Source organism: Pararge aegeria, chromosome 27, assembly GCF_905163445.1.
Source record: "Pararge aegeria chromosome 27, ilParAegt1.1, whole genome shotgun sequence".
NCBI classification, from domain to species: domain Eukaryota; kingdom Metazoa; phylum Arthropoda; class Insecta; order Lepidoptera; family Nymphalidae; genus Pararge; species Pararge aegeria.
The window spans coordinates 7,855,694-7,882,721 of NC_053206.1; the positions used below are offsets into that span (position 1 = coordinate 7,855,694).

The window sequence follows — 27,028 nt, forward strand, 5'->3', positions numbered from 1 at the left end:
CTTAAATAAACTTTATTTAACTAGAAAATGCGTTATAATAACTTAACTTAACATAGTAGATAAACTGTTGCATGCTGCATTGCGTTTTTGCTGGGTTCTATCAGGTATCCTTGTTTATATAAGACTTATCTGTGGAAACCTGTTATTATTTTTAAGTCAACCAATTTTTTAACTATTTTGTATCTACAACTGTTGGTTTTCCAATTAAATAAAAATAAAATAAAACTTTCAATGTATTAAATACCTTTTTTCTACTATTATTGTTTTTTCTACAAAGATTTACATCTTGTTACGCAGAGAAGTATAAACTTCTAACGCGTGTACATAAATATGTGAGTACACACACACACACCCGTTTGATTACAGGCGCATGAGACTTAACACCTACGCCACAGGGCGGCATGTTGCAGGACGTGCTCCTTACATGTTAATTATTTATTTATTGGAGACTAGCTGTTGCCCGCGACTTCGTCTGCGTTTGATTTTGTTTTTTGATGTGGCGTTCAATTTAGTTGTAGTTCAGTACCTCTTCAGTATCGCTAAGCCTTAAATGAGGGGTTTGCTGCGGTCTGCTGAGGAGTTCTGTCCTCTATCTCCAACCACATTCATCAGATCTACACAAAGGTTGGGCAAAATTATACATATATTATAACCTCTATACTTAGTACAAAAATAATTATTTAAATCGGTTATAATTTGTCGGAGTTATTGTGTAAAATTGTCAAACACTTTTATCCCCAAAGGAACCGAGCTTAACGTCGGGATAAAAAGTATCCTATATTACTTCTAACACTTCCAAGAATATGTGTACACAGTTTTTGCGTAACAAACAAACTTACATTGACATTTATAATATTAGTAGGGATTAAATTTAAATAAAAAAATCCCCGACACATGTATTTCTCATTTTGTGGCGGCGGCCATCTTGGACAGCTTTTCATCAAACAGCTCCGAACACTTCATGATCAAAAACCCATTACGGGGCACGGGTCTCTTCTCAGAATGAGATGGGTTTAGGCCATAATCTACCACACTGGTCTAGTGCGGATTGGTGGACTTCACACTTCCTTGAGATCTTTATGCAGTACTCTCAGGTTTCCTCAAGATGTTTTCCTTTACCTAATTTTACAGAAATTATAAAAATATCTCAAAAAAACTCTTGAAAACCTTGTTCCAACTAGATAATCTAGTTCTTTTTGTTAGTTTAGTTAGATAATCGTTATATAAAAAAACTGACATGCTTTCTCTTAGCCAGTTGTATAAATATAGAACATGCATCCTAGTTAGGAAAAATATTTGCCTACACAAATAACTTTTAAAACTAGATCACATCTAAATAAACGAAATAGGCTTTAATTAAGATAAATAAATAAAATTAATATACTACGACAATACACACATCGCCATCTAGCCCCAAAGTAAGCGTAGCTTGTGATATGGGTACTGAGATAGCTGATGAATATTTTTTTATCAATATAATACACATAAATATTTATAATATACAGATAAACACCCTGACACTGAAAAACATTCATGTTCATCACACAAACATTTTCCAGTTGTGGGCACTCGGCAATCGCACCCACGACCTTGGACTCAGAAAGCAGGGTCGCTGCCCACTACGCCACTCGGCCGTCTTACCCAACGGCCGTACCCAAGACTAGAACAAAGTATGGAAGTAAAACTATACAGATTGAGGGAGCACTACTGTACAATAGTCTACCTAAAGATATTTTTTGCGAGAAATCTTTTAAATTGAAAAATAAGCTAAAAAAGCATTGTTTAAATTTGTCACGTCACCTTTTAATTTTACTACTAACAGCTGTTATTAGTTTAAGCTGCTAGTTTTGTATCACAATAACTAGATTATATAGTAACACTTTATAATATAAAATTACCGGCCAACTACAGAGCACCTCCCACAATGAGAAGGGGTTAAGGCTGTAGTCCACCACGCTGGCCCAGTACGCATGAGTGGACTCCACATACCTTGAAAACATTATGTAGAACTCTCAGGTATGCAGGTTTCCTCACGATTTTTACCTTCAACGTCGAAGCGAATGATATTTTTAATAACTTCAAACGCACATAACTTAGAAATGTTAGAGTTGCGAGGTGGGATTCGAACTCGGCCCTCCGAAAGTGAAGTCGAGGTCCTACCCAATGCGCTGTCACCGCTCCAATTATGTTATATATATGTATAATTTCTCATTAAGCGAAACTTTTATATAAGCTACTAGGGTAAATTCATCAATGGATGATACCCTAAAAAGAGAAATAAAAATTACCTTAACCCACAAACGAACGGTCCAATGTCACAAGACAGATGGCCGAGTTACAGCAATAAAAGAAACGAGAAAAAAAAAAAATTAAGCGAAATTGTTTATTTTGAAAGTAAATAAACCGAACACTCCTAAGTAATCCACCTTTGAAAAAAAAAACAATATCAAAATCATCAGATCTCCGATGCTCCGAACCTCTCTCACACAGACACGTCTAAAATATAACAACAGTCGTTTTTGCTCCAGCAGGGCTAGCTCAGGCAGGAGACAAAAATTGCTAAATTTCGGGAACAGATAATAGAAGATGTTTAGCCAACGTTCAAAGTCAAAGTCAAAAATATCTTTATTCAAGCAGGCCCATTGCTGGCACTTTTGATACATAAGAATTACACGGTAGTGAGATGATGGCGATAACCACATTCGTAAACTTAAAACTAAAGCTACGAGGGTTCCAAACGCGTCCTGGTCTAAGAAGAAGCCCACAATAAACTTACACCCAAGCTTTTTTATCGTTTACGTAGTCCTTTATACTATAATAGGACTTTTCTATAAGCTTACGTTTAATACAAACTTTGAACTTTTTAAGAGACATCTCCAAGATGACAATTGGTAGTTTTTTGTAGAATTGTATGCAATTTCCTTTAAACGAATTATGAATTTTATGTAACCTAGTATATTGCACTGTAAGTTTATTCTTACTTCTAATGTTTATATTATTGCAGTCACATTTTTTCTTAAATTTAGAAATGTTTTTATGAACGTACATTAAAAAAAAATGTACTGACTATATCATTTTTACACTGTCATTTTTTTTTTTTAGTGATACATTTAGTGTCGTTTAACACATATATTATTCGGATATTATTACACATATATTATTTGGATATTATTTCCACTTGTGCGCCGATGCTCTGTTGATAAAGCTGTGGGAGAAGATAAATTTGTATACTTTCCCCGGCGATATAACAAAAAATTTAATGCCCATGCTAGCAAAAAACAAAGAAAGATTTTTACCTTACATATGCTGTCAGTGCCAACCCTGACATCTTGTCCGTCTACTCCCCCAAGTTGCCATTTAGCATTTAGTATCATTATAGACCACAAGCGTATAACTTGTCGACTCAGACGAGGAAATAACAACGTCATAATAAAACATTTTGTGTTATATATCATAAGGGTGATAAAAATTCGCATAGATTTAGTGTCGAGTGCTGAACAGTGTTAAAAGTAGTTTTAGTGCAGTTTTGTGTTTGTTGGTGCACAGATTTTATATCGATTTCCGGTAAGATATCACTTCATTTTATTAATACCCTAAAAATATGTTATGTTATAATTTTTAATGTGATTTGGATACATTCGATAGCAAATGCTCAAGTTACTTTAAAAAATACTCAAATCGCTATAGGTGTCACGATAATATTTGAAGAGTTCTCTCAATTTCCCTAAAAAGGATCACATGGGAATCAAAAAACAAATCAAACAAAAATATTTTTTTAAATCGGTTTATAAATGACAGAGTTCTGAACTAACAAATGTATTAAAAAAAAATACAACCGAATTTAGAACCTCCTTAGGAAAATTACTTTGCTTGGAATATTTTACTATTATATATGCCTTAGTATGAAATTGGATATGAATATTTTGGACTAAAAACATGGCTTTGCGCCTTAACATGATATAAAGAATATTAAACACTGAATACATGGCTGTACGGTGATATACCTTTGACTGTTTCCTATGGAAAATAATAAAGAAAAAAATGAAAACCTCCTTTTTTGTAAGTCGGCTAAAAATAACAAAGGCATACACATAAAAATTTCTAAGAGAACAAAGTCGCGGGTAACAAACAACCAGTTATTTATATACAAAAGCATTATGGAGGGTAGAGGTAAGGAGGATCATCTGTGTATATGAAAAAGTGTCGTCAAAATGTATTAAATTAGGATGGCGCCACATTTGCATCAAGGTAACTCTTAAAAGAAGCGCCAAATATAAATATTGTTAGAGTAGGCTTGAAAAATAAACAAGGAAGTATGGAGATGCAAGGAAGTAAGGTTATATTTACCACAATATTTTGTACAACGTAAGTTGTTGAAATTCTCAATAATTAACTACTTTAGTCGATAATGACATTAAATTTTTTAACTCGGCATACTTCAATTCATCTACGATTGCTACATTCATACCATACCCTGTGCATCCACCAGCGCCATTGTGGAGGATTTTTGAACTGTTATTTAGCGCATACAACGGGACACTTTTTCAACTTTTCTCCCATATAAGATGACTCTCCTTACCTCTACCCTCCATAAAAAGCATGTAGTTTTTAGTAAGGATATTGGTCTAAATGCTAGCATTACTGTCACGAGGTACTGCGATCGATTTCCGGGTTGAGTTGAAGTTATTGTCTAATTTTTAATTTTTTAAATCTTTATACTCCACATCAAACAGATCTTTGGCAACTAACGTTGCCAAACTACACCGGAACATCCTCAGGAGACTGACGTGCGTAGAGGGTACATTGCCGAAGATCTGTTTGTTGTGGAGTATAAAGATTGAAGGAATTATAAATTACACCATACAGATTCTCCTGCTTTTCGCGGAGTAAAGAATTTAGGAGCTTAATTTTCATAATAGAAAAACTTTCCGGCAGGGCCAATTTGGGAGTTACTAGTTTCTGTATTTCTGGTCTGGTAGACTCCCTACAGACAAATAGTGCCGCCAAGTGATTCAGCGTTCCGGTACGATGCGACATATAGATTAAGGATATGCGTTCCATATAACTGCCATACTCCTAACAGGTTAGCCCGCTACCATCGTATTACCGCATCATGATTTTGTAGTCAAATAAATAAAAAACAAATTGTACCGCTGCACCGTTGCTGCGTGAAATAAGGACAAACGATAAAACACTTTCGCAATTATAAATGTAGGAATAACCATAGACTATCTGAAGAATAATAGTTTACGTTTCCACTTGAAAAAAAAAACAATAGATGATTCCCACAATTAAATCATAACGCTTCTGTAATCATGACTTTAAGCGTCTAACGTTATGCTACACTAAAAAGGACTTTGTGCTATCGACTTTATGATTCAAAATAGTATAAGTGAATTGAGAATAATGAAGATTTGGATATCAGAAACAATTAAAACGTTATTAAGACAGCTATAGATTATGATGACGTCTACTGGATTTTATTTGATACCAGCTGTTGCCCGCGACTTCGTCCGCGTTTATTGAAATTATACTTCTTTAGCGGCGTTAGGAAAAATCATGGGAGTGATATTATACGATGTAACGAAATGCGCGCGCACATGGGTTACACGATTTTAACAGGATGAAGGTAGTTGCGAAACCGAGTGAGAGGGGAATACATTTTTAGTGTCTGGGTGTTTATATATATATATTTATTTATTTATTTATTTATTTATTTATTTATTTATTTATTTATTTATTTATTTTATTATTTTATTATTTATTTATATACTAGCTGTTGCCCGCGACTTCGTCTGCGTTTGATTTTGTTTTTAAAGTATTCAGTATCGCTAAGCCTTAAATGAGTATAGTTGTATATACATATAACATGTGACTGTCAATTAATTATAGACAAATAATTTGCAATAAAATAAAATTGTGACTTTACTTAAAGATCTAAGCTATCCTATCTCTTAAGTTGGACCAGACTGCTCACGGTGTGCCAATTTAATTTAAAATCGGTTCAGTAGTTTAGGAGTCCATCGCGGACAAACATCGTGACAGGAGATTTATATATATTAAGATATATATATATTTAAAATATTTATGTATATTATTCATAAAAATATTCATCAGTCATTTTAGTACCCATAACACAAGCTACGCTTATATTGGGGCTAGATGGAGATGTGTGTATTGTCGAAGTAGGAATATTTATTGATAACTATCAGGTATCGGTATGCAGGTTTCCTAGCGATGTTTTCCCTCACCATTGAAGCAAGTGATATTTTAATTGAGTAAAACGCACATAACTTAGAAAAGTTTGAGGTGTAGGCTGGGTTTCGAACTCGCCTCCTCGAAAGTGAAGACGAAGTCCCACCTACTGGGCTGTCACCGATTTCATTAAGGTAATTGGTCTTTCTTGGAACCCTTTAGGATTCAAACCGATTTGGATGAATCAAAAGTCGTCCAAATCGGCGGTATGATCTTGGCAAAAAAAATCACATCGAATGGATAACCTGTTTCTTTTTAAGTTATTCGAACAAGTATTTTTGCATCCTTCTGTTATTGAACACTTAAAGAAACATCGTCGCTAAGAAAATATGCTATTGGTAAGATATACGGAAGAAACCCCAAGGTTTTGATTACCGGAAGTTCAAAAGTCAATACACCTACCTATTACTGACTCACCATGAATCTACCATAATTATTAAATGCCAACAACTTTCTTTCTTATTTATTATCAACTTTTTTAAATATACTACGACAATACACACATCGCCATCTAGCCCCAAAGTACGCGCAGCTTGTTTTATGGGTACTAAGATGACTGATGAATATTTTTATTAATATAATACACATAAATACTTGTAATATACAAATAAAATTACATGATATCTTTATTTTTCTTTTTTATGTTTCACTATTTAAAATAATTCTTTTATAAATATAACCTAAAAGAAACTATTTAAACCTTAATAAAATCTAAAACGTCCTCGAAACCACCGCAACGAGGCACAGTTCCTAAGATGGCAGCATTGCCTCTTTGGATGGCCAAACTAATTCGTTGGCCAAGGTAACTGCCCGCTCTAGGATCACCGGTAGACTCGATAACCCTTTTCGATAATTCTTTGAAAAGGGCTCTTGCCTCCGGACCCCACGGTCCCAAAGTCTCTACTCCAAAAGGTACAAAAATGAAGCTGCTATACAGGTTTTCATATTTACGCCTCTTGGCCTGCTCGGCACTGGTAGCAGGCGCACCCACCATTGAATTGATTATTAATTATCAATTATTAATAATAATCGCTACTAAGCGATAAGGCCGCCTTTTGTATTCTACTTGTGTCTTTGTATTTCTATTGTTTTTTTATTTTCCTAACTTCATTGTGGTGTACAAATAAAGAGTTAAATAATAATAGTGTGACATTAAATCCTAATCGTAATTATTCTTATGTTTTAAGTTGACAAATTCTAATTAAGTAAATGTTTTTTTTTTGTTTTAAGTTGACATATTTTAATATTTAAATCAGTTACAATAGTAAAAATTTAATCAGTAAAAAAATAAAAATAATTTCGACAAATCTTTTTGCAATGCCCCGGCGGGGCGTCATGTCTCTTATGTACATGAAGCAAGTAATAAACAATAATCCCTGCTAATATTATAAATGTGAATGTAAGTTTGTTTGTTACGCTTTCACGCAAAAACTAACAAACCGATCATCATGAAACTTTGTACACATTCCTGAAGGTATTAGAAGTAATATAGGATGCTTTTTATCCCGAAATTAAGCTCAGTTCTCTCGGGAGAGGGGACGAAAGTGTTTGACAATTTTACACCATAACGCCGTCAAAGGATAACCGATTTAAATTATTACTTCCTTTTTTTATATAAGAATACACAACTTAAAAATTTCAGTAGAATTACACCTAAATTGAATGCCACATGTCTTCCGAAAAACCAGAACAAACGCAGAAGAAGTCGCGGGAAACAGCTAGTAAACAATAAAAACCCAGACACTGAAAAATATTCATGTTAATCACACATACATTATTCCAGTTATGGGAATCGAATCCACGGCCTTAGATGCAGAAAGCTCTGTCTGGAAGGGTCTGCCACTGCGCCAAAAGTGAAAAGATGAAGAGTGTTGTGTTAAATGCGGAATGGTAGATTTCATCAACGACGTCAATTAGATAGACAATTAAAGGTCCCTCGGAATCTCTCAAAAGGGAAAAAGTCTATTTTGACACATTCTTCATTGGTGCTATTCTCCTATTGCTCCACGAGTGATGATATATATATATATCATCATTCATCACGCGATATAAGAATATATATATATAGCCCATAGCCTTCCTCGATTAATGGGCTATCCATCACTTAAAGAATTTTTAACATCGTATCAGTAGTTCCTGAGATCATCGCGTGCACGTAAACCAAGAAACTCTCCAGCTTTATACATATATTAGTATAACTTTATAAGATATGAAATGGACTTCACACGCCTTTGGGAACGTTATGGGAAATTGCAAAAAAGCTGGGAAAAGCAGGGTGAGCAGATGATGTTTTCTTCACGGCGAAACGACAAAATGTTTAACTGCTCCTACATTTTTATCCAAGCTGTATCCATTGGCGCACCGGTGGAAATAATATGAAAAAATAAATAAATACGACAATAAATACAACGCCATCTATCTATGCATAGAAAGATTTTTCTGTTTGTACCAAAATGGCCACGAAAGTACTGAACCGATTTTAACCATTTCTTGACTAAAAGAAAGCTAAACTATCACGAGAAACATAGGCTAAAATTTATTTTCAAAACCATTGCAGATCCATAAGAAAATACCAATAACGTAACCGAAAGTAGCAAATTTTTCCTATAAAATTAATTATTTTGCGTGCACTAAGAAAACTATTGATGATGCATAAAAATGATGTACTACATAATTGAAGTACTTACTATTACCTACAAAAAAGTCCACCAGTGAGTTTATCTAACTATCATAGTTAAGTCGCAATAGCCGCGTTTGTGTTGCAAAATTTTTTAGATCGCCGCTAGAAACGAGTGTATTTCATTTTTATTGCACTGTCGACTCTTATTCAAATGAATAGTTCAACCATTAAGAGTATTTATATGGCAGTTAAATTCTTTTTGATTAATTCCAATCGGACATTTAGAAGTTATCGAGAAGGCCTACACCTAAACAAAACACTTATCTATCTTTCTTACAAGAAGACACAACTTATAAATACATATTTGAAGAACTATAACCTACATTGAATGCCACAGATCTACCAAAAAAACGCGGACGAATTCGCGGGCCACATGGCTACAGCTAGTCAAAAGTATAGATAATGGATAGAAGCGATAAAAATTTTGGTTATGATCCGCTCTAACTACCTAATTAGTTCTAAGTGTGGAATTATAATAAAAACAAAAATTATAATATCGTGTAAACTATTTTAGTTGTCTACAAAACAAGCCGTATTATAAATTAATTACCTTCTCAGTAACGGGATTAATGCTTCTTTATAAACTAATTAATATTCTTTTTACAATATAATTACATCTACACTTAATATTATAAATAGGAAAGATTTTTTTGTTTGTTTGTTTGTACCCAATAGGCTCCGAAATTACTTGACTTGAAAGTCAACATCTCCTGAGGATGCTCCGGTTTAGGAGCGGAACGTGCGTAGAGGGTATATTGCCGAGGATCTGTTTGGTGTGGAGTATAAGGATTGAAGAAAATATAAATTACACCATACATTATTCTCCTGCTGCTCGTGGAGTATAGAAAATTAAGCTTAATTTTCATAATGACCGTTTTTAATCGTTTCTTCGCCAAGAGAGGGCTAAACTTTCAATAAATAACACAGGCTATAATTTATTTTGAAACAAATTGCAGATCCTTACGAAAATCGCTATAATGCAACCCAAAGTAGCGAAATTATGCTTATAAAATTCATAACTTGGCGTGTGCTGAGAAAATTATTGATGATACATAAAAAGTATATACCTACTATATGATAAGTAGTCAGCAAAACACCTACAAAAAAGTGCGCGAGGGAATTTATCTAACTATAAATTAAGTCGCAATAGCTTTTGTGTTCTAAAATTATATTAAATCGCCGGTAGAAACAAAAGTGGGTTACATTAATACCGCATTATTAATTCTTAATTTAAAAATAGTTTTATCATTGTTAAAGGTTGAACATGTTAATTTTCAAGTCATGAGATAGATGGCGCTGTTTTTGTTTTATTTATTATTGCATTGCGCTATGAAGATTCTTTACTAATAAATAGTATAGGCCTCTTTAAAAGTTATTAAGGTTAAAAATTGCATGGAAATAAAATTTTGCTCAGAGTTTAATTTATCGCTCGGGTATTGTTAAATGTAGCAGCCAAATTAATCGATTGACGTCCACTGCTGGACATATGTGATCTGCAGTGCGTTCCAAACTCCACGATTCTGGCCCGCTTGTATCCAGCGGCTCCCCGCGACTCGTGTCGTCTGTCCACCTGGTTGGGGGTCGACCAACGCTGCGTTTACCGGTGTGGGGTTGCCATTCCAGCACCTTCGGACTCCAACGTCCATCGGTTCTACGAGCTATGTGCTCACTCACCCATTGCCACTTCAGCTTCGCGACTTGTTGAGCAATGTTGGTAACTCTAGTTCTTCTACGGATCTCCTTATTTCCGATTTGATCACGTAGAGATTCTCCTAATATAGCTCTTTCCATCGCTCGCTGAGTGACTCTGGTGAAATGCTTTAAACAGAACAGTTATATTTATTGATCAACTTAATTATTAATAATAATAATAATATACTACGACAAACACACACACACACAAACAAGCGCAGCTTGTGTTTTGGGTACTAAGATGACTGATGAATATTTTTATGAATCAAACGAGTATATACATAAATACTTCGAAAATACATATAAACACCCAGACACTGAAAAACACTGATGCTCATCACACAAACATTTTCTTGTGGGAATTGAACCCACGGCCTTGGACTCAGAAAGCAGGGTCGCTGCCCACTGCGCCATCCGGCCGTCAAATTTGAAACAGAACTTTTTAAAAACTACACCGAATTTTAAAATTACACTTTTACATTATCAGTCTATTATAGGCCCTCTACAGGGCACTGACCTCCTCTTAAAATAAGAAGGGTTAACGCCGTAGTCCACTGTCCACAACGCTTCTCAAGTGCGTGTGAAGTTCGTTCAATTAGTACGGTTAACACCTATTACACTAATTAAATACATAGCAGATTAAAACGAGAAAAAAAAAAAATACAAAAATAAAAACAGAAACAAAAATGTAATTACAACAATTCAATCAAATTTACAATAGTTTTACCTAATGGTAATTATACTATCTTCTCAAAATATATAAAAAAAATAGTTAAGCCAAAATCATGGTGCCTATTACATTTCTCAATGTACTGTAGGCAATGGTTACAAAATACAAAATTCATTTATTTCAAGTAGGCCTTATATAAGCACTTTTGAAACGTCAAGTCTGTCTGTGTGTAGTGACTCTACCACCGGTTCGGAAGGCAGATTCTACCGAGAAGAAGCCGGCAAGAAACTCAGCCGATGCTCTTTTCTAATATCAACAATTTACATTTTACATTTTCAAATTCATTTTTCTATCTTGTGAGAGATGAAAGCGAAGCCGGATGCTTCCAAGCAACCTTGTCATTAAGAAATTCATCTCTCGCTGTAATAAATGTGTTTTAACACATTCTTTAAACTTATACATTGGTAGGTCCAAAATTACCTTAGGAATCATATTATAAAAGCTCAATCCCACAAATGACTTCTGCACCTTTCGCAGACGATATGCAGATGTCACTAATTTATGACCATTTCTTGTAAGTCGACTGTTTATATCCACTTTTTGTTTATAAAGACTAATATGTTGTCTTACAAATACTATATTGTGTTAAATATATTGTGAGGCTACCGTAAGTATACCTATTTCTTTAAATTTTTCACGGAGGGATTCGCGTGATTTAAGTTTATATGTTGACCGTACAGCTCTTTTCTGCAAAATGAATCGAACGGTGTTCCAAGGATCCGCAAATATGTCACAGTGAGCTGACTCCGTCAGCAGTGCATTTAGCGCTGACAGACTGCGAGGCATGGGAGATCTAACGCTTGACACTGTGCGGCAAGACAGGACGGCCAAACATTTGCGTTGGCGACACAGACGTAATTGACAGTAATTACTAGGAGCAGAAAAGCGGCACAACTTGATAGACTGTCCAGAGCTTTATGCTCTGGACAGTCTATCCTCCCAGTAAGAATCTTTCAAACAATTTTATGAAGAACTCTCGGGCATGCAGGTTTCCTAACGATGTTTTCCTTCACCGTTTACAGCAAGTGAATGAATGAATTTTCACTTTTATTGTACACCAAAGAAAAAAAGTAGTTACAGAGATATAAATACATAGCAAGAGAGTACAATTTGGTGATACAAGTGATATTTAAAATGCTTAAATTAAAAACGCACATAACTTCGAAAAGTTAGTGGTGCTTGCCGGAGCTCGAACTCGGTCTCCACGAAAGGAAAGCCGAAGCCTTACCCACTGGGCTATCGCGGCCTAAATATAGCGCTGTAGAACTACCACATCTTGAATGCCACACATCCCCCAAATGAACTGTGCCTAAGGGATGCTTTAAGAAAAAAAACAAACGCGGACAAAGTCACGGGCAACATATATAAACCTACTAATATAACGAACAGCAAGCTGTAAAATATATCTTGAATATTGTTTAGGCAATATTATTCAAATTGTTTTGGGCTTTTGCTTTAATTAGATATTCAAAACAAAATCAAAAAAAAAAATCGCTATGCTTGAGGTCACGTGAAAAGAGCACTGGTTGTGCAAATTATTACAGAAGTATTTCATCCATAATTTGTACGATTCCTCGTCGGTTTTGTAGTCAACATAAAAAACGGATACTGGATCCGATTCCAGGGTCATACCAAAGGTCAAGTTCATAAGCACTTTGAAACCACAGTCTGTTTGTAGTGAAACTACCTGTTCGGAAGGCAGATTACACCTTGAAGAGCCGACAAGAAACTCTGCAGACTACTCTTCATTTACATACAGTTTACAATCTTTAAAATTTTGCTACCTTATGAAAGATGAGGGAATGTTTCCAAGCAGCCCTGTTGTTAAGAAATGTATCAATCGTTTAGCAACCATTCATTAACTTACTCTCCGTTTTTATATAAACTCTGCCAAAAATCATGCCAATAGGTTGCTGAGTTAGGGCGTAAAGTAAGGACAAACAAGCAAACACACTTTCACATTTATAATATTAGCAAGAATAGAGACAATTTGACAGACAGAGTAAGTCTTAAATAAAATACATCTATATTTTCATTTTCAAAACAATCTAAATATTTAAATGTAGAAATACAAGATGCAAACTGCATTGTTAATTGATTTTACTTTAGGAAATTGTATACGGACGAGGTTTAGACTATTACTCTCTACATTTACTCGTTTAAGTTTACAGATGCGCATTAAAATGTCAGATTAACGTCGAACCGAGGCCCGAGTCCTCGCAGGAGGCACCGTTGGATCGACGTCTCCCACCTCCCCTCCGACGTCGTCGAGCCCTAGTTCTCTTCTCATGGCGAGCTCTCGCGCTCGCCCCAGTCCCCCGGTGACTTTGCAGCGACCCCTCAGGTGGTTATCGGCAAGTGTCCATCCGAAAAATAAACAAATAAATAAACTGAAACAATACACACATCGCCATCTAGCCCCAAAGTAAGCGTAGCTTGTGTTTTGGGTGACTGATGAATATTTTTGTGAATAATGTACACTGAAAAACATCCATGTTCACCTCACCAACATTCTCCAGTTGTGGTAATCGAACTTACGGCCTTGTACTCATAAAGCAGAGTCGCTGCCCACTGCGCCAATCTGCCTGCTGATAAATGCATTAAAAACACCCAGCCTCCTTTTTTAGTGACACGACGTATATAGGTGTATTGACACTTCATTTATTATCAGGTGTATTTTGTTCGGGTTATTCTGGTTTTAAATATCATATATTGACCTTCTGTACAGGATAAATAAGCGGTCATAGCCTTAGTAGTTACGGCTTCGGCTTCATTCATTTCGAGGGGCCGAGTTCGAATCCTGGCACGCTGGCACCTCTAACTTTTCTGAGTAATGTGCGTTTTAAGCAATTATATGTCTTGCTTTACCCATTGACTAACCAAAAAATTTTTATGGCTTCATTCATAAGGTTCAAAATTGCAAAATTTTGCTACTTTCTTCTTTATTTTGTTGCGTCACTATGCAGGGAAATGCGTAATAAAAAATAGCCAGACTACCTATCACGGTTCTGTAAGCAGTAAAGACTTCCTTAATAATATATCTTTATGAAAGTGTAATTTACAGAAGCTGGAGTCTACCATAAATTATTAAAAAAACAAAAATGCGAGAAAAATAGCGACACAAACCTTTATCCTTATGAAAAACCTTAACTCGCTACGAATAAAGCTTAAGTTCGCTTAATTCTAATTTAGATTACGTCATTTTCAACTGTCATTATTTCTTTTTTTTCTTTTGGCACTCGACATTTTAATGTTGGTATGAATGGGATAGTTATTATATTTCTCTGTGGTCATAAGTTTTTCTAAGAAAAGTAAACTCTGTGTGTAAAAGAAAAATCAGTTTATAATGGTCCGGACCGGCCGGCTCGGCGACGTGTATGCAATATACGCGAGCCCATCCATGGGCTCTCCTCGTAAAATAGGCAACGGTGAACGCAAACCACGTGAGGAAACCAATTTTGTCTGATAGGCTTTGGCCGTGGCTAGTTACCACCCTACCGACAAAGACGTGCCGCTAAGCGATTTAGTGACTTAATGACAAGGTTGCTTGGAAGCATCCGGCTCCGCTTTCATCTCTCACAAGATAGAAAAATGAATGTTAAAATGTAAATTTTTGATGTTGGAAAAGAGCAACTGCTGAGCTTCTTGCAGGCTTCTTCTCGGTAGAATCTGCCTTCCGAACCGGTGGTAGAGTCACTACACACAGACAGACTTGACGTTTCAAAAGTGCTTGTATTAGGCCTACTTGAAATAAATGAATTTTGAATTTTTTTTTGAGTATTCCGGTGCGTCGTCGCGTAGAAACCGATTAGGGGTATGACTACCATACTCCCTAACAGGTTAGCCCGCTACCATCTTAGACTGTATCATCACTAACCACATGCGCAGCTAGCATGGCCAGGAGAAATGTATCTTCTCCCACTGCTTTGTCAACTCACAGAGCATATCATAACACAAGTGAAAATAATTTACAAATATGTAATATATTTGTGATAACATATGTTGAGTCCACCGTTATTGTTCCGATCGTCGTTACAGTCAATGGTCTTCTCGCGAAAAGCTTCGACCGACATCTTAAGAAGCTTTCGCTTGGTTGTTGGATCAAGGGTCGGATACAGAAGGCAGTAGTCCTTGAAACGGCGCGTATTTTGAGGAGGTTCCTCACTCTGGAGCCCTGACCGCCGCCGCCGGTTGCTTGGGCATTCAAAGCCCCGCAAGCGGAGGGTGTTTTTTTTTGTTATAAATTTTTAAAAGTTTTTTTTTTTTTTTTTAATCAATAAATCTATATATATAAAAATGAAACCCGTTTTCCTTGGTCACGGCATCACGCGTGAATGGCTGGACCGATTTCACTAATTCTTTTTTTGTTGTATTTGTTATTATTAGGAGAAGGTTCTTACGGAAAAAAATATTAAGAAAATAGAATAAAAAAACGGTGGTAAACGTCTCCTATTCCCAGTTCCCATGCTTTAGGTGGACATGTTAATTATATGAAATGTCAGGGGATATAATCGGAGGCTAGCTCTGAATTGTGATGCTATACCTTTTTCCCACGCTTCCTATGGGAATTAATCGTAAGACCTATGGAAGGGAGCCCGTGCCACAAATCGGCAGAGCATAGTTAATAAGTTTAGTTTCAATATTATAATCCCTATCCCTACTAATATTATAAATGACAATGTAAGTTTGTTTGTTACGCTTTCACGCAAAAACTATTTAACCGATCTTCGTGGAACTTTTTACAAATATTCTTGGAAGTGTTAGAAGTAATATAGGATACTTTTTATCCCGACATTAAGCTCGGTTCCTTTGGAAGAGGGGATGGAAGTGTTTGACGATTTTAAACCATAACTCCGACAAATTATAACCGATTTAATTAATTTTTTTTGTACTATAGAGGTTATAATATGTGTTTAATTTTGCCCAAACTTTGTGTAGATCTGATAAATGCGGTTGGAGATAGAGGACAGACTCCTCAGCGGACAGCAGCAAACCCCTCATTTAAGGCTTAGCGATACTGAATACTTAATTTTTTTAGAACTACAACCAAATTAAATGCCACATCAAAAAACAAAATCAAACGCAGACAGAGTCGCAGGCAACAGCTAGTAATTAATAATGTAACTCTTAGACTAACTAAACTTATATATTTATATTTATATTTTATATTTTTATTCTGCATCCAGCTGCGACCCTAAATATCGGTAATTAATAAACAAGAAGCAATAAACTTTACGACCGTAATAATGCCCGTTTTGCCCAAGGCAATCCGTAAGTAAGTAACGCCCATTCAAAGAAGACTCCTACGCATGCAGTTACCTTTCACCAATCGATTTTTGCTAGGCAACTCATATAACCTAACTTGTCTATGGTTCTTGCCACAGACTATGGTATCTGGTGTTTCACTTTGTCAACCACGCTGCTAAAAAACTTGCTATCCTTAATAAGGTTAGGCGGTACTTCACGCCAGGTCAACGCCTCGCACTGTATCAGCTCAAGTGCGAACAAGCATGGAGTACTGTAGTCACCTGTGGGTTGGCTCTGCCAAGTACCAGCGTGAAGCTTTGGATTCGGTGGGTCGTCGCGCCAGGAGAATTATAAAATAAATAAAAATAAAATAAAATTAAATTAAATCATTTTATTTCAGGTCGGGGACCCATATACAAAATTTAACACAAAATAAATATAAATATAAGACAGATTTTAAAAATAAACACAAAATAAATATAAAACCGATTTTAAAAATAAATAAATAAAGAGAAAAAAAAAAATTATTAAAATCTACAATTAAAAATTACAATAAATTAAATTTCAATTAAAAAATAAATTTAGAAATATACAATTTATTTATAATTTTTATTAATACATAACTATAACCTAAAATAAACTATTTAAAAACTAAATAAAATCTAAAACGTCCTCGAAACCACCGCAGCGAGGCACAGTTCCTAAGATGCTGGCAGCATTGCCCGTTTGGATGGCCAAACTAATTCGTCAAGGTAACTGCCCGCTCTAGGATCACCGGTAGACTCGATAACCCTTTTCGATAATTCTTTGAAAAGGGCTCTTGCCTCCGGACCCCACGGTCCCAAAGTCTCTACACCAAAAATAAATTAAATTTCAATTAAAATTAATAATTAATTATATGTGGCAAGGCGAAACTACATAGTCTCCAGCACCGACGCAATGTTGCCTGTTTATCGGTTTTTTACCGGATATACTTCGGCGAGTGTGCTCAGGAACTTCACAATCTTGTTCCTCCATCCCCGTTCTACCACAGAACAGCGAGACACCGTGAGCGGCGGCATCCTTATGTGGTTGATATTCCATCAACACGCACGAAGCGTTATTTACGTTTCTGATACGCGCCGTTAGGATGTAGAACGCCCTCCCGGCAACCGTGTTTCCTGCCACGTATAATTTGAGTACCTTCAAGGCTAGAGTGAATAGGCTTTTTCTAGGCAAGCGTGCTCCAACCTAGACCTCATCATTGCTTTCTAACGAGCATGATTGTCGTCAAGCGCTGGCCTATTGTTAATAAAAAAAAAAAATTTTTCATCTGTCATATGTCAGTTTACGAGTGTCCTAAACTTTACGATCCGCGGAATCGGTGTCGGTTAAATGGCGTCTAAGGTCGTTACTCTTGACATAAGGGTTCGTGAAACGTTTTTTTTCTCTAGGAATCACTAAAACAAGGCATCCAATTAAGGCGTTTCCTTGGTTTGGTGAAAACGGGCATAAGTAGTTTATTTATAAATAAATAATAAATAGATATAATACAACAATACATATATCGCCATCTAGCCCCAAAGCAAGCGTAGCTTGCGTTATTGGTACTTAGATGACTGATGAATATTTTTATGAATAATAATATACATATATACTTATAATATACAGATAAACACCCACTGAAAAACATTCATATTCATCACACAAAGGTTTTCTAGTTGTGGGAATCGAACCCACGGCTATTGACTCAGAAAGCAGGGTCGCTGCCCACTGCGCCAATCGGCCGTTATAGATATGATCAGAAGATTACGTATTTAAATATTACTTAATAGCTAATAGCATAATAGCATAATAAATATGGCATAACTGTTTATACACGACAGGTAGTTGTTATAAGATTTTCTCGGAAGATGCCACTAACTATGCAATTAATCACTTGAAGCGGACAAGGTCACGTGATGCGAGCTAGCTAGAATTCCATTTTAATTCCCTACCGCTTGTTATTTCAATTATAATCCAATCCAATTTATATCGAGCGAACTTATTACTTGACGGCCGATTGGCGCAATGGGCAGCGACCCTGCTCTCTGAGTCCAAGGCCGTGGGTTCGATTCCCGCAACTGGAAAATGTTTGTGTGGTGATCATGATTTTTTTCAATAAAATTCTGAAAATAGTCACTCCCTATAACTTTTATGGACAAAAGAAAAAAACCGATAAAAAAACAAATAAAAATTTGTTCATCGTTTCGAGAAATGCCACAGACAGACACACACACATACTAGATTCAAACTTATAACACCCCGTAGTTTTTGCGTCGGGATAACAAGTCGTATTGAACGCACAGAACTGTCAATCTCTCTCTCAATCTATCTCTCAACTCTCAATATTTAGAAGTGACAGGGATTTTTTTTATTGTAATACTATAAAATTGTCGCTTATAAACAGAGTAACACTTCCCAGTCCATCAAGTTCAAAATTCAAATTCAAAAATTCTTTATTCACGTAGGCCTATCACAGGCACTTCTGTAGCGTTCATACATATATGTTTACATAATTGTAAGGGAATGGTGATAACTTCGTTCGCCAACTTAAACCTAAAGCTACGAGGGTTCCAAACGCGCCCTGGTCTAAGAAGAGCCCACAACAAATTTAGCCGGGTAATTTGTTATAAAGTAATATACAATTGCCCTTGAATGAACTAGCAATTTTATGTAACCTAGTAAACTACACAAGGGGGCGTCAATAAACTACGTGAGGTGTTTTTAAAATTTTCTTTCCCTCCCTCCCCCCCTGGTAAGATGTCGTGAGATTTGTTTTCGATTGTTATTGTAAAAGACCAATGGAAGAAAATGGTATAATTTTTTTTTTAATCTGGAAAAAAAAATGCGTTATATGCTGAGACCCCCTCTCTCTCCAACGTAAGATTAGATGACATTTGACTCGTCCCCCTCCCCCCCCTTAAACATCTCCCGATTTGGCGGACAAATTTATTAAAAGAGGCACCGATGACGCGGGCCCTCCGCATCCTCAATGTCATATCAGAGCAATGTGATTTGTATTGTTGCGCTCTGAGCGAATTCACGAGGATCGCAATGTGGGTTATTTGTTACCCGAATAGGTAATTAAATATTATAATGTTAACATTATGTAAAAAAAAAAAAAAAGATACACTATCGCATTAGGTTTAAGTATTCTGTAATGATAGTGTTAGAATAAGAATATAAATAAATAAAATAAATAAATCTCACGTATTTTATGAACGCCCCCCAACGAGTTCATTTTTGCTTCAAATATTTATATTGTTTGTCCGCCATTATTTATCACAACTTAAATTTACAAATGCACAATTAATGCAATTATTTACTAACCAGCAATTATGGTATAATAGTAGTACATTCAAGTCGGTTTTATAATTTATTGATGCCCTTTTAAAAAATGAGCAGGTAAACTTAACTAATTATAGGGTCCCGTAACTCATAATCTAAAACGGATCCGTATATCTATACCGTATATATCCGTATATATCCGTATATATTTCTGAAATCATGCGTATTGCGGTTGGGCCCCGATTTCTGACGTCATCCGGACGTGGATCCTTACCACGGTCACGGGGGCGATCGGACTAAACAATGATTAGTCCAAAAGTCCACCAACAGTCAGATTATCGTCGAACCGAGCCGAGGTCCGAGTCCTCGCTGGAGGCACCCTCGGGTCGACGTATCCCACTCTCCCCCCGATGTCGTCGAGCCCTGGGGCTCTTCTCATGGCGCGCTTTCGCGCTCGCCCCACTCCCCCGGTGACGCCGTAGCAACCCCTCAGGTGGTTATCGGCAAATGAATGTATTGCGGTTCTGGGAGGACGGTCGGGATTCTAGGGGCCTAGGCGTAATTATAAACTGTCGAAGTGCTAGTTGGACATGCGTCTTTCATCATAATTTTTTATAGATTGTATGATTGTTGTCAACTAAAAATATATTAGTTTTTGGTTTTTCTAAAGAAATAAATATGATATATAGTACGGAACCCTCTCAACGGGAGTAAACTCGCACCTGGCCGACTGTTTTTAATTTTTTGTCCTCTGTTCTGTTTTAACGAAACAGGTCAAGTAGGTATTTTGTGCAGACAACAATATAACAAGTTTTACAAGAATTCTGAATACTTAAGTTACAAAGTACCTTCTCCGTACAATAAATGCGTTAGGTAGATTATCACTCGTACTACTTTAAAGTACACAAAATTGACAGGTGTTTAATTAGGGCTATACTTTTCTAGAGGGAGCATTGTTAAAAAGATTAGCTGTACTTTCAGGACTGTCAGTTTATTTTTTATACTATCTTAATATATATAAATCTCCTGTCACGATGTTTGTCCGCGATGGACTCCTAAACTACTTAACTGATTTTAAATTAAATTGGCACACTGTGAGTAGTCTGGTCCAACTTAAGAGATAGGATAACTTAGATCTTTAATTATAGTCGCAATTTTATTTTATTGCAAATTATTTGTCTATAAATAATTGACAGTCACATGTTGTATATATATATATATATATATACATGTGACCTTGGCCAACGAATTAGTTTGGCCATCCAAAGGGGCAATGCTGCCAGCATCTTGGGAACTGTGCCTCGATGGGGTGGTTTAGAGGAAGTTTTAGATTTTATTTAGTTTTTAAATAGTTTATTTTAAGTTATAGTTATGTATTAATAAAAATTATATGTTATTTGAAAAAAAAATAATAATACACATAAATACTTATTATATACAGATAAACACCCAGACACTGAAAAACATTCATGTTCATCACACAAACATTTTTTACCAGTTGTGGGAATCGCACCCACGGCCTTGGACGCAGAAAGCAGGGTCGCTGCCAACTGCGCCAACCGGCTGTTTTTAGTCCGTGGACACCATGACAAACCTTTACATCGTCTGAGTCTCATACAAGACGAGTGGATCTGTTATCTGTATCATAATACCCACCGAAACAATGGGTCTGTATCATATATATTTTAACCCCTTATGAAAAAGCTGAGGTGCGACGACGCGCCGTGAGTGCGTGTGTGTGTATGTGCGTATGTGCATGTGTTCGTATGTATATATATGTATGTATGAGTGTGTGTGTGTGTGTGTATGTATGTATATGTGCGTGTGAGTGTCTGTGGCATCGTAGCGGCCGAATGGATGATCCGATTAAGATTTTGTTTTTTTATTTGTCTGAAAGATAGTTGGGAGTGTTCTTAGCTCAGTTAAGGTTTCATGAAAATAGGTCCAAGATGGCGGATGACTCGCTGAGCTATGTCGGTAACTCTATTTCTCCTACGGATCTCTCCATCGCCCTTTGAGTGACTCTGAGCCTTCTTATGAGGCCGATATGGAGTAAGGTGCAACTCATAATACGCCCCATACTACAAGCGAGAAACCGCGGGAAAACGGTAGCACATAATCACTATCTCAGCCCGGTATGTTATCTAATGTAACAGTATGGGCGTAGATACATCCTACAGCAATCGTTAAGGCTTGCGATCACGCCAATATCACTATATTTATCTGCATACTATAATGAGAATAATAATTTATTCACAAGAATGTAGGTACACAGAGTTTTTATATTATTAAATAGAATCCAGTACATTCTACCAGTTGGTGTATGTATATTTCGCAATATCAAACACGTTACAGTAATGAGATTAAGTGAAGGATGTTCTAACAATCTATATATATAAAAACCGTTTAAAAATGTTATGTTGGTTAGTTTACGCTTCAAAAACTCAAAAAGTTTGCACCGATCGAGCTGAAATTTTAGCATGATCCGCATCGAGGATTGTTTTTATCTATTTTTTGCATCAGTCACATATCCGCGACCGCGAAACTACAGTTTTTTTAATGATCGATGTACCAGTGACCGCGCCATCTGCCGAAAGCGAGAAAAAACACTCGCTGACATATGCAATGTATTCTTTGTTTTGTTTCTCATTTCTCAACCATTCCATAAAAATGTGCCACAGCGAAGCGTGGCAGGGTACAACTAGTAATTTATTATAATTCAATAGATTCATAATTTACTTTCATTATATATTTTTTTAAATATGTATATCAAATTAAATAAATGCTAGCACGGAATTATGAATTGTCTTAATATTAACAAAAAGATTATAAAACAAATTAACGAAAAATAATAACAATAATAATAGTACATTAGTCATTAAAGTAAACTTAGCATATATGTCATTATAGTTCTAATTAAAAATAATAAATTCGATATTAACTGTTATTAGGTTTCTTGTTTGTTTTGTTAATCATTTCAAGTCATAATTTATATTATATCTATCTATCTATCTATCTATATATATAAAAGAGAAAGTGTGTGGGTATGTTCCGTATAGGCTCCGAAACGGCTGGACCGATTTCAATGAAACTTTCAGGGAATCTCCGGATTGACCTGGCGAGTAATCCTGTAAAGTTTGGTGACGATCGGAGCACTCCTATTTTTGAACTGTCAAACTGTCAAATACAGCTTTTATTTACTATGATGATATTCTATTGTTGGGTGTACATGGATGTAGATAATGATCTTCACCCGCTCGAGAAGAGAATAGAAGGTTATGAATACAGAGAGAAATAAATTTAATATGTTATGAGACTTAAATTAAAAATTTAATGCTGTGAGTTTATTGTTTAAATAAAATGAAGCAAAATCTAGCCCGGCGAAGCGCGCTGGGTAAGCTAGTTATTTATATAAGTATTTATGTCAAAGTCAGTCAAACATTTCTTTATTCAAATAGGCACATAGATGGCACTTTTGATGCGTTGATATACAAAAATATATACAAAATATATACATAGCAGTGAGTAGTGATGGCGATAACTACAATCGTCAACTTAAAACTAACTACGAGGGTTCCAAACGCGCCCTGGTGTAAGAAGAAGCCCACAACATTAGCCGGTTGTTCTTTTTGTTATCACCATCTCACATTGTCATTTAAATGTATACTAGTGGTCGCCTTCTGGTCGTAATTTACATAGTAAGTTTGAACATTATTAAAGTTACATTACTTAAGGACTATACTTCTTTATTATCAACTAGCTATTGCCCGCGACTTCGCCTGCGTTTGATTTTGTTTTTTGATGTGGTATTCATTTTAGTTGTGGTTCTAAAAAAAATAAATGAGGGGTTTGCTGCCGTCCGCTGAGGAGTTCTGTCCTGGAGATGGATCTCAAAACACATTCATCAGATCTACACAAAGTTTGGACAAAATTAAACACATATTATAACTCTATAGTACTAAAATAATTATTTTAATCGGTTATAATTCGTCGGAGTTATGGTGTAAAATCGTCAAACCCTTTCATCCCCTCTCCCAAAGGAACCGAGCTTAATGTCGGGATAAAAAGTATCCTATATTACTTCTAACACTTCCAAGAATATGTGTACAAAGTTTCATGAGGATCGGTTTAGTGGTTTTTGCGTGAAAGCGTAACAAACAAACTTACATTGACATTTATAATATTAGTAGGGATAGGGATAGGGATATACATATATATATATAGTACTAGCTGACCCATGAAACTTTGTCTGCACTAAATAGGTTAATTTCCAAATAATATGGACTATAGAGACCCACTCAAACACATAATTTCGAATAAGTCATTAAAGTTTCGGGTTCAATATCGGTTATAGAGTGCGCACCAAATTTTTGAAATTATACTTCTTTTGGCGCGTCAGGGAAAAATGGTGAGAGTACATTTTTAAGATTTGCGCGTAAACCGTCACAAAAAAACCGACACCATGAAGTTAGCTATAGTCAACATTTTAGTTCTCTAAAAAGGTTTGACAGTTGAATTTCAATAATTCAAACAATACCTTTTTTTAATAATAAAATTAATAAATTTACTACGACAATACACATACATCGCCATATAGCCCCAAAGTAAGCGTAGCTTGTGTTATGGGCACTAAGACATATGACATACATACATAAGCATACACATGTTTTTTTTTCTTTTTATCTTCTTAGGTTGTTTAAGCTTGGGGGTCGGAGTTGCTCGCGTCCGTAGTTTATACCAAAACTAGGTCTGAAACCTCTTTACCCTACACGTGACCCCTGGGTGGTGCCAAACGAGCAACATAGGCTTCGGCCGAGGCTAGAGTAACCACCCTGCGAGCAAATCCGCGTCGCCAAGCGATTCGTCGTATTCCGGTGCGATGTTCGTAGTAGCGTTTTTTCAAGGGGTATGGGTATGTACAGTTGCGCTGAGTTTTAATGACAGGGCCTAATTTGCTAGGTGTCTGCGCTGGACGTCTGGATTTGGAGGCTAGCGGAATCCGAAGCAAGGTGCACCGCTGGCCGACCGCAGTTAGTAGGGGGCCCAATTAGTAGGTTCGCCACCTATGAAAGGCTGCCCCGCCAACTAGCGAAAAATCCTGGGATGGCCTCCATCGTGCCGGTTGGCGACCGGAGAGAGGATCCGATCGCAATTCCCAGGGGGGTTCGGGCGTCCCCGCAGCCTCCAGTCGAGCCTTCCTACTGTGCGGTCACTTCGTAAATCATGGAGTCAATGAACTTAGCGCCTCGTACAGCTGTCATTCCCCTTCCTATTCATCCTTGCATACAATGAAACCGAAAAAAAAGAAGAGTAAGCTTTCACAGCGGTTGCACCTCCTCTCGTTATAAGTGCACTTCTCCAATATCAGAGGACTGCACTCTAAACTCCTTGCAGTCCACCACCATCTGGAGACTGAGAGGCCGCATTTACTCTTCTTGACGGAGACGAACATACATACATGCCTCGAACACCTACTACAATATTGTGATGGGGGATTTCAACGCGAAGCTTGGCGAGCGAACTGGTTCAGAGTTGAGGGTGGGGCAATTTGGGTATGGGCAACGGAACCACAGGGGTCAAATGTTGGCTGACTTCATGGAGAAGGAGGGCCTTTATATGATGAACTCCTTCTTCAAGAAGCGGTCACACAGGAAATGGACCTGGATAAGCCCCGATGGTTCCACGAGAAACGAGATCGACTTCATCATGTCGACCAAACGGCATGTATTCAATGATGTCTCTGTGATCAACAGGGTTAAAACCGGAAGTGATCACCGTATGGTAAGAGGCACATTGAGTATAAACGTTCAACTTGAAAGAGTCAGACTGGTGAAGTCTACACTCCGGCCTACTCGTGCCCATATTCAAAACCCCGAGAGCTTTCAACTAGAACTACAGAACCGGTTCGGTTGCCTAGCAGATTGCGACACTGTGGACGATTTGAACAACAGGCTGGTGGAAACTGTCCAAACAGTCGGGTCCAAATTCTACAAGGCCCACCGTAGAAACAAGGCCAATAGGTTCTCAACCAATACACTCAAGCTTATGACGGAGAGGCAAGAGATGAGACTACAGTCTATAGCAGACGCGTCCGCTTACCGGCGGATTAATAGGCAGATCTCTAAATCACAGACTCGTGATATGCGGCACTTCAATACAGAGCGTATTAAAAATGCCATCGAGCAAAACAGAGGCTCTAAAGTGTTCGCTAGAGATCTGTCTATCGGTCAGAGCCAGTTGATGCGACTGAAGACCAATAATGGTAGTCTTGTCTCTTCCAAACCTGAGATCTTGGGTGAGGTTGAGAACTTTTATGGACAGTTGTACACCACAGTACAGACGCCTGTTGAAGATTTGGCTAAGGATCCTAGAGCCAAATTAACTCGACACTATACCGAAGATATCCCAGACGTCAGCCTATACGAGATTAGTGTGGCTCTCAAGCAGCTTAAAAATGGCAAGGCGCCGGGTGATGACGGAATAACGGCAGAACTCCTGAAGGCAGGTGGAAAACCGATACTGAAAGTCCTTCAGCGATTGTTTGATTCCGTTATTCACCAAGGCACAACGCCAGAGACATGGCACAGGAGTGTGGTGGTTCTGTTCTTCAAAAAAGGTGATAATACCTTGTTGAAGAATTACAGACCCATCTCGCTGCTGAGTCATATCTACAAGCTGTTTTCGAGAGTCATTACGAATCGTCTCGCTCGTAGGTTTGATGACTTCCAGCCTCCCGAACAAGCCGGTTTCCGTAAGGGCTTTAGTACCATAGACCACATTCATACGCTGCGGCAGGTTATACAGAAGACTGAAGAGTATAACCGGCCACTTTGCTTAGCGTTTGTGGACTATGAAAAAGCCTTTGATTCGGTGGAAACTTGGGCTGTGTTTAGGTCACTGCAGAGATGCCGAATTGACTACCGGTATATCCAAGTGTTGCAGTGTTTGTACAAAAACGCCACTATGTCAGTTCGTATACAGGATCAGACTACGAGACCAATCCAATTGCAGCGAGGAGTGCGACAGGGAGATGTTATCTCCCCGAAACTATTTACCGCTGCGTTGGAGGACGTCTTTAAGCTTCTGGAATGGAACGGACTTGGCATCAACATTAA

At 37.0% G+C, this 27,028-nt stretch overlaps 1 protein-coding gene across 1 annotated transcript in view; it reads left to right on the forward strand.

Annotated features, from left to right (window-relative positions):
- The first annotated feature begins 3,389 nt into the window (after positions 1 to 3,389).
- Positions 3,390 to 27,028, forward strand: part of LOC120635810 (serine protease Hayan-like) — a 65,515-nt gene continuing 41,876 nt past the window's right edge. Inside the window, exon 1 of the mRNA XM_039906972.1 lies at positions 3,390 to 3,564. The gene's annotated coding sequence lies outside the window, so the exon portion shown is untranslated. The remainder of the gene's footprint in view (positions 3,565 to 27,028) is intronic.